The 17,435-nt window shown below is 50.5% G+C and overlaps 1 protein-coding gene across 2 annotated transcripts in view; it reads right to left on the bottom strand.

Moving 5' to 3' along the window:
* Window positions 1–17,435, bottom strand: part of SLC35F3 (solute carrier family 35 member F3) — a gene marked incomplete at both ends in the record, with an annotated part of 246,796 nt that overhangs the window by 20,030 nt on the left and 209,331 nt on the right. The gene's annotated exons all lie outside the window — the stretch shown is intronic.

Below are 17,435 nucleotides of genomic sequence, written 5' to 3'. Positions count from 1 at the left end.
ATTTCTTAACATTCCATTGTCTCTTCTGTATCTCTTTGTATTTTCCATCTCTTTGTATTTCTATGTTTTATTCTGGATGATTTCTTCAGAATAATTGTCCAATTCACTAATTCTCTTTTCAGCTGCATCTGATTCACTGTTTAACTCATCAACTTCTAGAATGTTTACAGTCAGCTTTCAATTTTGTTCCCCACATACAAAGCCCTCTTCTGTCCTTTCTTTGAACATTTTAAACAGATTTTTAATAAACCTTTTCAGTTTGCTTAGTAGTTTCCAGGGTGTGAGTTCCATTTGTTGTGGTTTGCTAACTTCCTCTTTCATGGTGATTTTTATTTTGGGATTTATAAATTTGGATGCTGGGCTCATTTTAACTGGGAGTTATTTGTGAAAATACCATGTGTGCGGTATTGTGGAGCTGTCCTCATGGTTTTTATGGATCCTACTTCGGGTTTCTCTAGACTTGGGTGGCTTTTTGGTTAATTTCTTATCTGCTTGGTTTATGTGAATTTGGACTCCATACCTCCACACAGCATGGGCCTGGGGTTCTGATTTTTAACAGGTGACTTTTTCTTTCTACATACCAAGGTGGGCAGCCTGGTTGTGTGCCACACCCCTGGTTTTGTAGGCAGAGCTTTTCTAGTCTCCTCTCATGGATGGGAAGGCCCTTCTCAGGTCCAGCCTTATTACAGAGGAACAGTCACATTCCCAGCCATACAGGAGGCTGGTAGGCTCACCCGGGGCATGTAGTTAATCCCATAGTCCTGCGGACTGTTTGGTTCTTTGCTACTTGTTTGTTTCTGGCACCTGGCACTTCCCCATCCTTGATTTCAAGAACAGCATGTACTTTCTTTAAATCCTTGTGCAAGTTTATCCAGTATTTCTATGTGCTGGAGCAGGCTGGGGAGAAAAGAGCTCCTCACACCAACGTGGCCTGCATGTTGACTGGAAGTTCTGGTGACAGAGGTCCCCAGGGCAGAGGAGCCCTCTCTGGTGGAAGCTTTAACACAACGCATCACTGGGCGTCAGTTAAGTAGCCTGTCAAGGTTCTGGACACTGTGTCAGACTTACAGGCTGGTGCTCATCACAGATGCATGCTCTCTGCCCTCTTTTCTTTCCGGGTTACTGCACTGAGATCCTTGTAATTCTCCGTCCACAGAACTGGGGACGCCAGAGGCTTTGGACAAGCTCCAGAGGAAACAGTCCCATTTGAAATGGCAGAAGCACAGCTAGGGTGGCATTTGGTCCTCACTGCCTTGACCTGGGGGCAGTGCACCTGGTCAGTGTTTAAAACATAACACCGTTTGATGCCAGAGAGACAAAGATTAAACTCTGCTTCACCGCTTGTCACCACTGGGGCCATGAGCATCTTCTGGAATCTTGGGGATCCTCAATTTCCTCCTCAGGACACGGGCATCTTAAGAGTAACCTTAGAGGGCCATGCTGGTGGTTAAGAGCATGATATGAGTCAAGCAATCACTGAAGTGGTGACACGGTGGGAACTCCTTCTGTATTATCCTCCCGCCCCCTCCCATTTCCCCCCTTCAGAAAGGACAGGCCTCGGTTTCAGGGAAATGCTCTGAGGCGGAGTCAAATCTCTCACGCTGCCAACAGACACAGACAAACGACACGCTTGGCATTTTATACCAAGTCGCAGCAGACACCGCGATTCATCTCACTGCATTTCATTAGTCTGACTTTATTAATAGTCGCTAAACCGCAAGCAAGAGTCATAAGGGGCTTTTTGAAAAGTACTGACTGTATCATGATTTATATCTTGAGCACTAAAGTTCTACCAATTTCTAGACTGTATTCACCCACTTCAATTTCCCAGTGCCGTGAGCTCTGCCACCTTCTCTGCTGTCACAGATGCGGTGCTCGGGCTGGGAGGCAGGGAGCCTGAGCTGCGTATAGACCCTGCACCCGAGCATCTGGTAACATAGAGATTTGTCCTACACCAACCTCAGCACAAAGGCCACTGTCTTCCAACACAAAGCCAGTGCCAATGTAGGAACTAGAATCTAAGCTCAGAGTGAAAGTGAGTGACCCCATGCCGACACTGAAGCGCCACGTCCTTGGGCAAAGCTCTCCGGAGGCACACCACGGCCCTCCTCTGACACCAACACCGCAGAGAGGCAGCGAGAAATGTGGCTGAAAGCCCAGACACCACAGGCAGACCACCTGTCCCAACTCTGGGTAGGACAGTGACTTGGGCCAGTCACCTCACCTCTCTGTGCCTCGACTTCCTCATCTGTAAAATGGGAATATCAACAGTATCCACCTCTATGGTTGTTAAATGAACTGCCTTCTATAAGGGGCTTAGATGAGTGCCTGGTACCCAAAAGGCATTAATCTATGTTAGCGGTTATTATTGGCTATTATTATTATTATTAGAGGCTTTGGGGACACATAAAGCCCTCCTTAAGAAGGCTCACAAGGCAGCATGTCCCCGTAGAGCTTGGCTCAGGGTCGGGCAGACCTGGAGCTGCAACGTCACCCTTCCATCTACTAGCCAGTGACTTGTGTCACTTAACCTCTATGAATCTGTGTCCTTACATCCAGCATGGGTGTACACACAGCACGCGGGGTTACTGCGAGGGCAGGGTGAGACAGCACGCGGGAGTGCAGTGTCTGCCTGGTGCTTCAAAAATATTAGTTACTTCTAATTATTAATGCAAAACTCACTACTTCCCAGAAGTCGGGGCTCTTCGGAGAGCTCCGAGGGGCCGCGCTCCTTGCACCCTGGCTTGGTGTCCAGCTTCATACAGCCCCCATGCACTGCTGCTAATCCTGCTTCTGCAAAGCACCTCCGCCCTTCTCTAGTGAGACAGATAATCGGATATTTTGAGGTTTCTTTTCTCCAGATTAATTTCTCTGGTTCCTATCATACCTTGTGGGACTTGGTTTACCCTGACTACTATTCATCCCTGTATCCTTTATTTTTATTATTTATTTTAAAATACATTTTTATTGATTTGAGAGAGAGGGAGAGGGAGAGAGAAAGAGAAACATCGATGTGAGAGAGACACATTGATCGGTTGCCTCCCGCATGCACCCCGACCGGGGATTGAACCTGAAAGCTAGGTATGTGCCCTCACTGGGCATCGACATGGTGACCTTTCGGTGCTCAGGGCAACGCTCAACCGACTGAGCCGCACCGGCCAGGGCCCTGTCTCCTTTAAAACGTGGCCCCAGACATTGCTAGCATGATCTGATTATTGTAGAAGCGGACACAATGTCAGTTCCTTAATTCAAATGATTGTGCTTTGTTCTGTAACCTGGATTAAATAGAAAGTATTGATGGCTTCATGCAAATAGCTCATGTTAAGCTTATAATCAACCGAACGCCTTTCCACAGGCGTGGCTGTTGGGCAGCCACCGCCACCCGGCCCTGAGCCTGTATTGGGTGGATCCAGGTGGACACTTCACCTTCATGCCTATTACATTTCTTGTTAATCTGGCCCTGCTTTCTAGCCAGCCAGACCTTTTGGGATCCTGATTTTATCATAGAAGACATCATTATCTCTCCTAGGTTTTGTGTCCTTTACAACTGTGACAAATGTAACTTTTATGCTCTTACCAAAGTCACTGATAAAAATATTGAATAAGACTAGGCAGTGGGCCAGCCCAGTTAGAGGGCCTGGAAATTCTCCACGGGATTGACGCAGATAATCCACGTGCATCTTTGGGGCGGCTATTCTAGCCCCTACGTGTCCTGCTTTTAAGCCTTGTTCCTGCACGCAAGCTTCTTGCAAGCTGGGGTTGGACGCTTCGCTGAGGTTCAGCTCTACAGTCTCTGCCGAACTGCAGCCACTCAGGAATCCTCACCAAAGACGGAGATGCTGCTCGATGGACACGGCAGATCCCTGGAGAATGTGAGCGCCTCCTAGCGATCACCACAGGTGTCAGCCTTCAGGGTCACAAACCATCCCTGGATGTTGCAGCCTCGCACGTGGGTGGCTTGGGACCAAACCCCGCACGCAGGTTGGATCGGCGGGTCTTTCTTCTCCCCTTGCCTGTCTGCTTTCTCCTGCCCTCCTCTCCCTGGAGCTCCTCAGGGACCACTAGCTGTGAGTCAGAGCTCACCTGCGAGCTCGGTTGGCACCTTGGGATGTCGCTACTTGTTCCAAGTGGCCTGGACACCTGCATTTAGGAGCCAAGCCCTCTCACCCCGTCTGCCACATTCTGGGCCCTCCGTGCCTCTACCTTCAAACCCCATTCTCTTGGATTCTCTAACGGAGGAGACAGAAGCAGCACGGGAGACTCCCTGCCTTCTTGTCTCCATTTCCCGCGCTCTCCAACCCCTAGAACACTTGTTTATTTTTCTGGAATCCAGCTCAGCAGTAACTGGTGAAGGACGTGGGGCTCCCTCTGTCCTGTAGAGAGTGACCAGCAGGGGCCTGTGTGCCTCTGGGCACAACAGCGCCAAACGGTGCTGGGAGGGGCCTCTGCACCCACAGGGCTGTGGGCCAGGACGCTCCTCTCCACCAGGGACCAGGAACGACGCTTCGGGAAAGAGCTGAGCTCTAAGCGCAGCCCCGTCTGGGAGCCCAGCGTGCTTCTTGGCCTGGCCGGGCTGCAGCTCTGACAGTAACTTGACAGGACGAATAGTGGACGAGCCGGTGGTTGGCTGGGCCGGCACAATGCGCTGTAATCCCAGGGCAGGGAGCACAGGCGCCTTCCCACAGGCCCGGGGTGCCGATTCACAGACGTCGGCTTCCAACTGGAAGGCCGAGCCTTTTGAAGGTCACCTTGGAGGTCTGGTTATTTTATCACGTATCAGGGACCCCTTTCCAGTTAAGGAAAAAAGCCTGAGCTGCCTATTTTTTTGCATATACATATACATATTCCATGTATATTGCATATACATATTCCATGATGTTATGCCCAAAGAGGCTATTTTAAATTACCAGTTATTTAGTTTTTGTTCTGAGACTTTTAAAAAGTCTGTTTTAACACCTCATTAAGTATGTTTTTCCAGTGGGTCACAGTTGACACAGACTGACTTTATGCTCCCCTCTGCCGACTGGGGACACACAGGAGACGGGAGCCTCAGGCCACGCGCGTAAGTCTGCTCCGGCCGCCAGAGCAAACCGCCCCGGCTGGCGGCTGAGACCACAGACACATCCTCCCAGTTCCGAGGCTGGAGTCCCAGGCAGGTGTGGCAGGTTGGTTCCTTCTGAGGCCTCTCCCTGGCGTGTAGATGGTGTTTTCTCCATGTGTCCTCACGTGGTCTTCACTCCGTGTGTGTCTGTGACCCAACCTTCCCTTCTTACGAGGCCCATAGTCAGATTTCTTTAGGGTTCATCCACAAGACCTTATTTTAAGTTAATTGCCTCTTTAAAGGCCCTTAATCCACTATAGTCACATTCTGAGGTACTGGGGGTTCTAACCCCCACATGTGAATCTGGGGGGCACACAACTCAGCCTCTAACTCACAAGTAAGGACGTACTGCTGGGGAGGCTCTCTGCCATCTCCACGTGACCTCTGCCATCTCCTGCCTTTGGGACACGGCACTGGACACAGCTGCCACACAGGACAGCAGGTATCTCACACTGGTGTCCTAGTGGCCCAGCCGTGCTGACAGAGTCATCTTGGGATGAGCAAAGCGTGGGCAGACGAGGCAGAGCTGGTGACACCGGTTCAGATCCTGCCTGTGGTAACTGACAAGTACTCAGCCTCTCTGCGCCTCAGTTTCTCCATCTGTAAAAAGGGGTGGCAATAACCTCCCTCCCAGGTAACTGTGCAGTAGGAATGAGATCGAGTATGAGACGAGCACTGTGCTGGCCCCGTGCTGGCACCTGGCGAGGGCTCGGAAATGGGGATGTTCATACTAATCCACAAAGGGACTGTCCTGGCCCTGGGAGGTCACCCTCCTCCTGTCTGTCTCTAATGCAGTGCTACCCACCCATTTCTCGTCCCACTGGACAGAAAGCGCCGGGGCCTCCTGGTCGGAGCACTTCCCTTGCCTCTCTTCTCTCTGTTGGCTTCCACTGAACAGCCGGGCAAAGCCTGTCTCGGTTTCAGGGCGAGTTCATTTCATGACGAGTCTCAGCAGCCATCAGTGACCCTACGGCCCCCTCTGTCGCAAATGAGTTTAGGCCCGACAGCAGGCGGTGAACACGGACCAGGAGCAGACAGGGTGGCGGCTGTTCGGAGGAAGTCCGCTGTTACCCACACGATTTACGGAGTGTCCTCACTTGGGGTGCAGCCACGGGCTGAACACAGCAGGAACCTTTCATGGTACACTCAGAAGCAAGTGAGGACCCTTTGCCATTAAGATGCTGGCAATGCTCTACTCAGAAGGGAAGTGGCTCCTGGTGGAGAAAGGTGGGGAAGGTGGAGCTCGCCCTGGCTCGTGTCAGGATCCACAGCCATGTAGGAGCAGGTCTCTCCCAGCAGGAACCACCATGGCCAGGCACTGAGCCGGGAGCCATGGACAGCCACTGCCGAGCGTGGTCACTGCTAACAGCCAGGATGGCCCGGGCAATGGTGCCTGATGGGCTCGTCCAGGAGCGTCTGCCTAACCTGCTGTGACATAAAGACACATCTCACCTATTGACATAATGGAGCAAAGCCAAGTTCTAATAATATAACAGAAAACGGGACAAATGCACAAATGAGCATTTTTGGTCACTGTTGTTCTCAACTGTGAGACAGTCTTTGGCCACACAGTTTCCTTCTGCTGTTCTAGGCCTGGTCGGTAAGGGAAGCCCACTCACCCAGGCCCCTCCACGGCAGCCTGGGGTATCCCGCCGTCCTGCCACTTCCACTCCCCTGCTGGGCCCTGCCCTTCACTCTCTGGTGCCCTTTGCTCCTCCTGTCCCTGTTTCGGGTTTCCTTTGGGCACTCACAGGAATGGCCTGCTCTGACCTGCAGAGACACCCCCCTTCTGCCCCCCAGCACAGCAGCCCAGAGCCCTCCGCCGAGCAGGGGGAGAAGCTGGAAACCACACACTCATCTCCCCTTGGCCGTGCCAACTGTTTTAAAAACCATACCAGTCCAACCAAGCCCCACAAAAAGTCATCTCAGGAGAAAGGCACCCAAATGACAACATGGGGTTCAGAAGGAGCCACCCCAAGATACATGTCTACAGTTTGTCTACAGTGGATTATTCTGAGCTAACCATAACTGAGACCCTGGGGGCTCAAGACAAACTCCTGTCCCTTCCTCTCCTTAACTACCTCAAGGAATTAAATTAGGGACCTTGTCCATGATAAGAGATTCTCAGAGATAGCCTTTGTTTGCCATCTATGTGGCAGGACAAACTACTCATCCCTGAACATCTGTTCTTCTTATGGCCCTGCAATGACCTCCCTCTGCAGCCCAAGGTCATCCTTAGCTCAGAAAGTCCCACATGCCACTTTCCCTTTCTATCTTTGAACGTCTCATGTGTGTGGGGTTCGATGCATACATATGTTTTTAAATTGGGTTATTTTCTCTTGTTAACCTGTCTCATGTAGATTTAACTATTAGACCAGTCGCGAGAACTCGGAAGGGTACAGGCCAGTTTCTCCAGCCCCAGCCCCAGCCCCAACATTCCAACTTTAGTCTTTCTCCCGATTGAGACAGGGTGGCCCCCTTTTAGAGGTGACATCTTCTTTCTCAACCATTTCCACTCTATGCTGCAGCCACTCTTGTCTTCCAGGAAACCAATATAAAGTCACAAGCCACAGCCTACTGTTGTGTGTTTTTAGGGCGCCCTGTTCACTTGCTTATGGCGCTAGAACAAGAGGATCGATGGTGGAGGTGATGGGGTGGGATGAAATGGGCACCCTGTGCCGTGTAAGATTAGCATTTACCAAGACTTCAGGCTAGGACACAAAGCCACTTCCACGCTGGTGCTTGAGAGGAGTGTTAACCCCGTTTGCCTGGAGGTTCTGGTCACAGCAGAGTGCCCCCTGCTCGGTCATGTCTCATCCCACCTTCTCTCCTCTCCGCCTTAGAAAATCCCAACGAAACAAACGTGGCTGCTGGTGAGCTGCCTGCATTCTACCCGCCCCAATCAGGAAAGTCCCGGCAGATGGGGCCCCAGCAGCCGCCTCACCGCAGTCCTGTCTCCCCCACTGACCCCTGTCCGTGAGTCACCCACAGGGACAGGGGGACTTGTCCTCCAGGCTCCCAGGACAGAGGGTCACCCTTCGGCTCTCCCTCATCCAGCCTGTGACAGAGACCCACGGTTGGCTATTAAAATGCCACTGAAACAGCGTGACTTTGAGGGTGGCTGTCCACAAATGAAGAGATCTGGGTCACATGGCACAGGTCAGGCAATGCAGGTCAACCTAACTTGGCTGAAATCTCTTCCCAAAGTCCCTAGTGTAGTGTCCAAGCTCCTGTGACCAGATCCTACAGACCTGTTCTCCTGCTGGTTCATCTTTCCTGCCACCTCCTCAGTGCCACACAGAGGGACTTCTCTTCAGTTTCCCTGTCCTCAACAAAGAAGGTGGCTTCCTCTCTGGGTCCTCGGCCCTAGGGAAATAAAGGTGCAAACCACTCCCTATAGGGTCCCAGGAGCCCTCCTACTGGGACAGTCAGCACCCCAGCCAGCAGTCCCGGGGTGTCATGTCAGGTACAAGAGGTAATGTGCCTCATGCAAAGTAGAGACACAGAGCCCCAGGGACGCCGGGGGCGCTCCAGGTGCTGTGCCTCCAGGTGCCATTGTTTCTGCTCCGAGCAGGTGCACATGCTGGTGGGTAAGTCCCACTGTGGGTGAGAGAAGACAGGCGCTGAGGGCTCATCGCAGGCCCAAGGCCCTGTACGCTGGAGGACCTAGAAAATGCGCCGTTTCAGCATTTCTGAAATAAGAGGCTTAGACAGTCGGAATGAGAAATTTTCCTGATTACGGTTGTATAAAATATTCCATTTAACCGACTGTGAAGAGAGTAATAAAATGCCAAATCAATGACCATTCACAGTCTCCCGGGAAACACCTCCCCAGTGTTGCCTCGGTGTGAATGGGCAGGAGTGTGGGCTCTGGGCCCAGACCCCCCGAGCTCAGCTCCTGACTCTGCCAGCTCATCTTGGGCAAGTGACGGAAGCTGTGAGGGAATTAACGGCAGCTGCTCCCTGGGGCTCGTGCTAGGTTTCCACTGGTCAATAGTTCACGGCACGTAGAACAGTATCTGCACATATTAAATGCTAAATTAATACCAGCTATGATCATCGAAATCTTTGTGAGACAGACCAAAATACGACGTCCCAGAGTGTGGCCTGTTCTGTACGTGAATGTTATTAGGTGGTGCGTGATGACAGAGTCCGAGAGCACGCTTACTGCCAGTCTTCACTTTCCCCCGACTGGATGCCTCCAGGAGCCGGTTCCTGGAGCCCTTGGGCCAGGGGTGCCCAGCCTGCTGTTCATTCCCCCACATCTCCCATAGCTCCACACATCATTTCACGAACTCGCCGTCACTCACCAAAGCCCCAGGTGTCCTTCAGGTCCCTCCCCTGCCCATTCCCACATCACTCCAGGCCCTCAGCTCGTCATGGGTGGGTTACAGCAACCCCCCTGAGCCTTCGAGCCACTCCAGCCTTCCCTGTGACCTGTTCTGAAATCCTGCGCCATTTATAATCTGTGTCACATAATTTATGACTCACGGACACCTGTGGCGGCCCTTCTGGGGGCCACTGATACAAGGCGAGTCAAAGGAATCCATTTCCCAGGCTCTGAAGTTTCAGAGGCAACGGCCCAGGCAAAGGGAAGTAAAAATAGGTAAAGGCACAGCTGGAAGTCAGATGTCTACTTTGAAAATAATGAGACAAATGGAAATCAATGCACTGAAGGAAGACGTTCATCTACAGAGAAACAGGCAGGCGCAGCCGGAGAGAGCCAGTACTGGCACCTCTGGAATGCAGGGGGTACCCGAGGATCCCGACACGGTCACGCAATCAAATAGCGGACTGGGGGACAGAAGGACTAGAGGCTGGGGCCGGGGAAGGAAAGGCGCCAGCGCAGTCCCTGTGTGTCATGTAGTCAAGACTCAGTCACCCAGGGCTGCGCCCCAACCAGGCCAGGGCATGAATCTGCAATCCAGGCATGTGCCCTTGACAGGACTCGAACCCGAGACCCTTCGGTGCACAGGCCGGCGCTCTAACCACTAGACTCCATCCCAGGGCTGTGGCCATCCTATGAGCCCTTCAAAGGCCACCTGATAACGCTGGGCCTGGGCCTGTCCCTGTCCCTGTGGCAGCTTCCCTGCTATTGGGGTTGGCAGCAGCCGCCAGGCAAGAGAAACAACAGACACGGGAGGCAACCAGGCCTCAGCAAGACGACAGATGCAAGCAGGCGACGCGTCACTGGGAGAGCAGTGGTCACCGTTACGGACAGGAAAGAAGGGTGGGGAAACGTGGGATTTATAAAGATCTGGAACTGTTTTCTAAAGATCTTTAGGAAGAGCAGAAAGCTTCTTGGATGGAGTCGTAGGACACAGACTCTCGGGGGGGAGGACACATTAGGGGCACTGAGGCTACCCACCCCCGACTCCTTCCGTCCCTTGGCTTCCTTCTCACGGTGGTTGGAGTGGCCAATGCCTCCAGCCCACCCTGTCTCAGGACAGCTTCAAACGCAGGGAAGGAGCACAAAGGGCCTGCGGGAGGAGGTGATCTCACAGCACGATGCGGGGGGGCCGAGGGCACAGCCACGCGGGACCTTCCCGAGCCGGCGCCTGCGGCTGACGTGAACTGCTCTGCTGCTGGAATCCACCCCCATGTCCTGTTTCCTGCCCTCTTTCGGGAGTTGCACTGACAGTGGCCCACTGCCCTTCGGCCGTTCTGCTTCCTACACTCTCGCGAGCATGCAGTTCCAGAATATTCCGACAGGACGGCCAGCCAGTGATTCTTCAGTACGAGTGGCCTTTATCACTCTCTGCTTGGCCTCACACACTGATTCCGTAGCGCTCAGTTGCTGCATTAATTGAGGGTCAAGGTATCACCCTGGTTCATGGGTGTGATGCCATCGGATTGATTAGCTAGCAATGCTTCAGCTTTTCTTCTTTTTTTAAAAATCCTCACCCAAGGATATTTTTCCTTTTTTTTTTTTTTTTTTTTTTAGATACAGTGGAAGGGAAGGAGGGGGGAGAGACACAGAGAGAGAAACATCAATGCGAGAGAGACACATCAATTGGTTGCCTTCCACATGCGCCCCAACCAGGCCAGGGAGTGAACCTGCAACCCAGGTAGGCGCCCTTGACGGGAATCAACCCCGAGGCCCTTCAGTGTGCAGGCCGGCGCTCTAACCACTGAGCAACACTGGCCAGGGCTTAGTTTTCTTTACAAGCAAAGTCTGTTAGTGCTATGATGAAGCTTGGGACCAAAATCTCTGATGATGAGATTTTTGCTTTAGGCCAGATTTTAGTGTAAATAAGACCCATAACAAATAACACATTAAATTTTATAGCATTTTTTCTATTTTCCCTTATGGGTCTCAAAGGACCTCACACACCCCTGTAAATCAAGGGAAGAATGCATTATTTCTGTTTCACAAAAGGAAGGAGCTCTGAGCCAGAGAAGGCAGGACTTTTACTACTAATCCCAGGAGTGACTGGTAATCCACAAAACCAGACTACACATATCTTCAGTTTCTATACTGATGGTCTTCACAAAATTTCAGGGATGAGTAATTTTTTTTTTTTTACTAACTGAGGAACACAGAATGATCACACTTTGGTGCTGTGTGTGTGGTGCACAATGACAGCCCTTTTCTCAGTCCTTGTGTCTGCCAGGACCGCGTCACAACTGTATAGAAGAACTTAGATGGAAAACCTGTCCCCATGGCAACCACTGGAGTCACTCAATGGACTAAATTGACTCATATTTTCCCCATTTTAAAATTTACAGTTAGTCCCCTACTATTTTAGGAAGCCTATGATATGAACTTTATCCAATTTTAAATTCTGTGATAAAATTCCATAGGCCTGGTATAAGGAGCCCAGAAAGTGCACACGTGGGCTACTGTTCACAATAAATTATTCTGCTTCCGGAGAAGGTCCTTCCGAGGACGAGGCCACGCTGTCCCGTTTCACAGCCTGCACGAACCTGGCAACGTCGGGCACTGAACCTCCCTCAGCAAGATGAATACAGTCGTGAGCCATCTGTCAAGACTGCTCCCTGCCCTGGGCCGTATGACATCTGGTTCCACCTCCAAAAGCCCCTGGGCCAGGCAGGCACCATCCCCAATGGGTCTCGGTAGCTGTTACATAGAACATCCTTCAGAATGAAACCTGAAAAAGTTGGTTGCTTCTTTCTCTCCCAGAGAGACTCTCCTCGGGCTCAGCGTGGGCCTCGGGAGGCGCATGAGGTCTGGGGCAACACCAGCTCCTCCAAGGACCCTGGAGGCCAGAGTGCAGACAATGTCGCCTGAACAATGCACTGTGGTCTGAGAGCGGCATACGGTCACAGATCGCCACAGTGAGGAAGTCAAGTCTAAAATGATTTATTTGTATCACTGACCCCCAAGCCCCAGCATATTCCTCGACATGTAAACAACTTGATAGATTTATTTGTCTTTATCTCTCAGAGGTCAAGATGGACCCTCTCCCTCCAGGCTGCTGGTGCCCTCTCTGAAGCCAGCGTGATTTTCTGACTCACAGGCAGAAGGACACGGACTGTGAGATGCTTCCGTGGAGTGGGGTGAGCTGAGGGGTGCACCATCAAAGGAACTGGAACAAATCCACATATAGGAACAGAGATATTTACTGGGAGGTCTCACACACTAACGGGTATTTAAAAATCAGTACAACCCATATGACTGAGAAAATAAATGAAAATGCGCATAGGGTTATGCACCTAAAGGCGGCCTGAGGGTTAGGAATGCAGTGCATCCTGCAACTCAGCAGGGGGCGCCAGCTTTGGGGATGTGAAAGGGCTACTGGCAGCCCTGAGAGATGGGTGCAGGTTGGGACAAATTGGGTTGGGGGCTCTAAAGGAAGGGTGGAAAGTGGCCTGGATACTCAGCATGGGCTCGCCCTGCCCCTGACCATGAAAATGGGCCACCCGGTTGACCTACTCTGTTCTACTCTGGTTTCTTCCCACCCGCCTGTAGTGCCCAGTAATCATGGTCTTGAGGATCTAAGAGCTCTCACCAGTGGTGGGAGGGGGGAGGGCTTTTTAACCACCCCTGTTAACAGTCTGTACCAGGAAACAGTTGGACCTCTGTTGCCGAGCTTTCCCAGTTGTTTATAGTGGGAAGCTTGCTCTTTACAATGTCAAATTAAACATTAGATCAGTAGCAGTGACCATTTACAAGGCATACAAGGCAAAATAATAGATTAGCAATTTGCTTAAGAGCTAAAATATTTTCAATCAGTAACTCAGATGCCCCCATGTGACCTTTCCTTCCCCAATGAACAACTGCTGTTTGTCTTGGGCTTATCCCTACGTATTTCTTTACAGTGCCTGTAATATATGCATATTTCTAATCAGGATATAGTTTAGCTTTGCATGCTTTAAACTTCACATCAATACAATCACACGGACTGTCCTCTTCTACGGCCTTCCTTCCTTTCATTTTTGGTTTTTTGTTTGTTTGTTTTGCCTAACACTGTGTTCCAGAGAGTCATCCCTGGAGATGCCTATTGCTGAGGTTCATTCTTTTTCTTGGCTATATAGTATTCCACTGGGTGTGCCCACCACAGGTTACTTCCATGCTTCTGGTGGGGCATTTGCACTGTTTTCTCATGTTTTGTTATTACAAGCATTGCTGCTGCTATGGAACTTTTTTTGGCAGTTTCTTTGGACTCAAGTGCAAATGTTTCTCTAGGGTCTAAATCTAGGATGTATGGCATTGTTAGGTCACAACCGTGTAGGCTATGTCAAAATGTTTTTAAAAGGCATAGGACTGCTTTATCTTTCTACCAACAACGAACCCGAGCTCTAGACGCTGCATTCCCTCCTCTCATCTGACTGTCCAACTGTCCATTTTTGCCCATCTGGTGGGCACGAAAGGCATCTCCCATTGGTTTTCACGTAAAGTTCCTAAATCACTAAGTGACGCTGAGTGTTTCATGTTTATTGGCAACATGAACGGCATGCGGGTTAAACTCTGCCCATTTTTCTATTATATTATTTGATAATATGCAAGATATTTGAATAATTTAAAATCTGATTTAAAAACTAGCTACCCAGGAATAGAAAAAAAATCCACCTTAGAATTCACAGATTCTCAAGGATGTCAAGTAACCAAAACAAGTTCGAAAAAGAAAAAAATCAGGGGCCTCATACATCCTGATTTCAAAACTTACTACACTATAGCCATCAAAGTACTGGGGTGCTGGCGTAACGATGGAGAACAACGGACTAGAGAGCCCGGGAATACGTCCTGAAACAGATGCCGCGTGACCCTGACAAGGGTGCCAAGGCCATTCAGTGGGGAAGTGGCGTTCTCTCCAACACATGGTGCTGGGAAGCCAGGCGTGAAAGGATGAATTTGGGTCCTGGCGGGTTTGGCTCAGTGGTTAGAGTGTTGGCCTGAGGACTGAAGGGTCCTGGGTTCGATTCCGGCCAAGGGCACTTACCTCGGTTGCAGGCTCGATCCCGGGCCCCAGTTGGGCACGTTCGGGAGGCAACCAATCGATGTCTCTCTCTCACATCAATGTTTCTATCTCTAATCTCTATCTATCTCTATCTCTATCTCTATCTCTACATCTCTATTTCTATCTCTCTCTCTCTCTCTCTCTCTCTCCCTTCTACTCTCTCTGAAAAGCAATGAAAAAAATATCCTCAGATAAAGATTAAAAAAAAAAATGAATTTGGGTCCTTATTTTACACTAAATACAAAAATTAACTCAAAACAGATCAACTATACAACTCTTAGAAGAAAACAGAGAAAAAGCCCCCTGACACTGGACTTGGCAAGGATTTCGTAGATATGACACCAAAGACAGGCAACAAAAGCAAAAACAGATAAACTGGACTGCATGAAAATTAAAAACTTCTGTGCATCAAAGGCTACAATCAACACAGTGACAAGGCAACCTAAAGACTGGGAGAAAACATTTGCAAATAATATATTTGACAATGGCTTAATATCCGGGATATATATTTGAAAAACTCCTACAACTCAACAGCAGCAATGATGCAAAAAATAACCTTATTAAAAATGGTCAAAGGACTTGAATAGATATTTCTCCAAAGATAACAAACAGATGGGCCAATAAGCATATGAAAAAATGTTTAACATCACTAATCACTGGGAAAATGCAAATCAAAACCACAGAGGTACCACCGCACCCCATTAGGATGACTACTATAAAAACACACTCAGAAAACAGCAATAGCAAGTGTTGATGGGAACACAGAGAACTGGAACCCTGTGCACTGCTGGTGGGAATGCAAACTGGTGCAGATGCCACGTAAACAGTGGGGCAGCTCCTCAAAAAATAAAAAATAGAATTACCATAATTCCGTGTATATATCCAAAAGAATCGAAATCAGGGCCTCACAGAGATCTTTGCACACCCCTGTGTTTGCACAGAGCCCACAACACAGAAATTAGCAAGATAAATTTTACTTAAGGTTTCACAAAGCAGGTGAGACAGAGGGTTTAATTTGCATTCTAAAGAATAATCTTAATCTGAATTAACTTCTCACTAGAAGTTTCCACTCTGTTGTGAAATTCTCCCAGCTCTCCTTAACTTTCTTCTTTTAAAATTCTTCTCTTTTAAGCGCTGGTGCTCCTGTCTCTCAGCAGAACCTAAATCTTCCTGAATTCCCAGTCCCAGCTCCGGATTTCCCGCCCCTGCCTTTCTGCCTCTGCCCTTCTCAGAGGCGGCGGCCGGTCCTGCCCTGCAGGGAGCAACCTGCGCAGCAAGGGGGTCCCTCATTCGAGCTACTGTACATAGCAACCCTCCTTTCATCAGCCTATTTGCTCCCATTGGCAAAGTAACCAGACGCAAAGCCCCATGACCACGGGCACACCTGCTCCAAATACGAACTGTAACCCAAAACTGCGACAACCTGGAAATGCAAGCAGCCCGCTGTTGTTCCAACGCCAAACCCATTAGTCAAACGGCCCTTCGCCTGACAGTTACTCAGCTCTGTCTAACTAACTGATGTTCCAGCGCAAACAGTCCTGTTTCCCTAACGCACACTCAGTTCTAGTGACCCCACGGGGGGGGGGGGGGAGGGAGGAGAAGGTGGGGACCAGAGCCCGGGCCTTGGCACCACAGAGGACCCTTACTCCAGCCCTGAGGCCACAACCAGAACCTGGTTCTGGAACCAGTACCTGCAGCTGCGCAGGTCACAGCTTACCCACAGCAAAGGGGCGACGCAATGGGCATGAAAGCCTTCCTAAGCCACACTCGGTCCTGAGTCTGCGTGAGTCAAAGGCCCGAGGACCTCCCAGGAAGGGGAGTCACGAGGAGACAGTAACAATGCGGGAAGTGGAGCCGTTTCCCTCTGCAGGAAGAGCCAGGCCCTAAAGCTGCCAGCACAACCTCCCCACAGCAACCATCCCCACCATTCCTGAGTGCCAACCCCACGCCAGATGCTGGGCTAGGGCCTTTACATGCATTCGTTATTAATGCATTTATTCTAAAATTATTTCTTAGTCGTAGCTAACAACCCTGTAAGGCCAGTCTCATTCAGCCCATCTCACAGGCAAGAAGACCACGGCTCAGAAAATAAACGCCTGGCCCAGGCAGACATCGAGTCAGTGCCGCAGCAGGCCGGCCCATTGTGGGGTGCCAGCCCAGTGCAGGGTGCCAGCCCATTGTGGGGTGCCAGCCCAGTGCAGGGTGCCAGCCCAGTGCAGGGTGTCCTGAGAGCAGAGACGACGTCTTAGACATCACTTTACCCTCCAGCACGTTTTATGCAGAGCTCAGCACACAGTAAGTGCTGAGTAAATATCTGTTGAACACCAGGAGCTGCCTCTCTACCCAACCAGGTAACAGTCCTGGAGGGAGCCTTCGAGGCTGGAGAGGTGTCTGTCCTATGAGGACACGGCACAGATTGCTTGCCTGCAGACCCAGATTTGAGTCTCCGACCTGCCAGCTAGATGACACTGGTTAAATTCTTTGGTTTTCCTCAGTTTCCCTGTCCACACATCTCCTCCAGGGGGTTGCAATGGTGTCCTCAAACAATAACCCCTCACTCCTACCAGCAGGGCCACCAGGGGGATCCCAGGCCTGACACACCCCCTTCTCCTGCCCAGGGAAGGGTGTGGGGCAGCCTGTAGGTCTCCAGGCCCAAACCATGGTTGGCACTGCATTAGCCAAAATTGTACTTAAGATTATTTTCATTTTTAAGAGAAAAATAATTTTTTTCCATAAACCTTTTATTTTCCTTGGTTTGGCCTCAAGTAAAAGAGAGAAAAGTCTCCCACTCTGACCTTTTGATTTTTAACTGCCTCCCTCTAAGGGGCACCGTGCTGGGTGTGCTTGGGGGCAGCCGGGAGGGGGCAGCCGGGAGGGGGCAGCCACGGGGGGCAGCTGGAAGGGGGCAGCTG

This window comes from Miniopterus schreibersii (genome assembly GCF_964146895.1).
Source record: "Miniopterus schreibersii genome assembly, chromosome: 21".
Classification (NCBI taxonomy): domain Eukaryota; kingdom Metazoa; phylum Chordata; class Mammalia; order Chiroptera; family Miniopteridae; genus Miniopterus; species Miniopterus schreibersii.
Note: the sequence above shows the minus strand (reverse complement) of the source record. Positions and strands in the feature narration are given on the sequence as shown.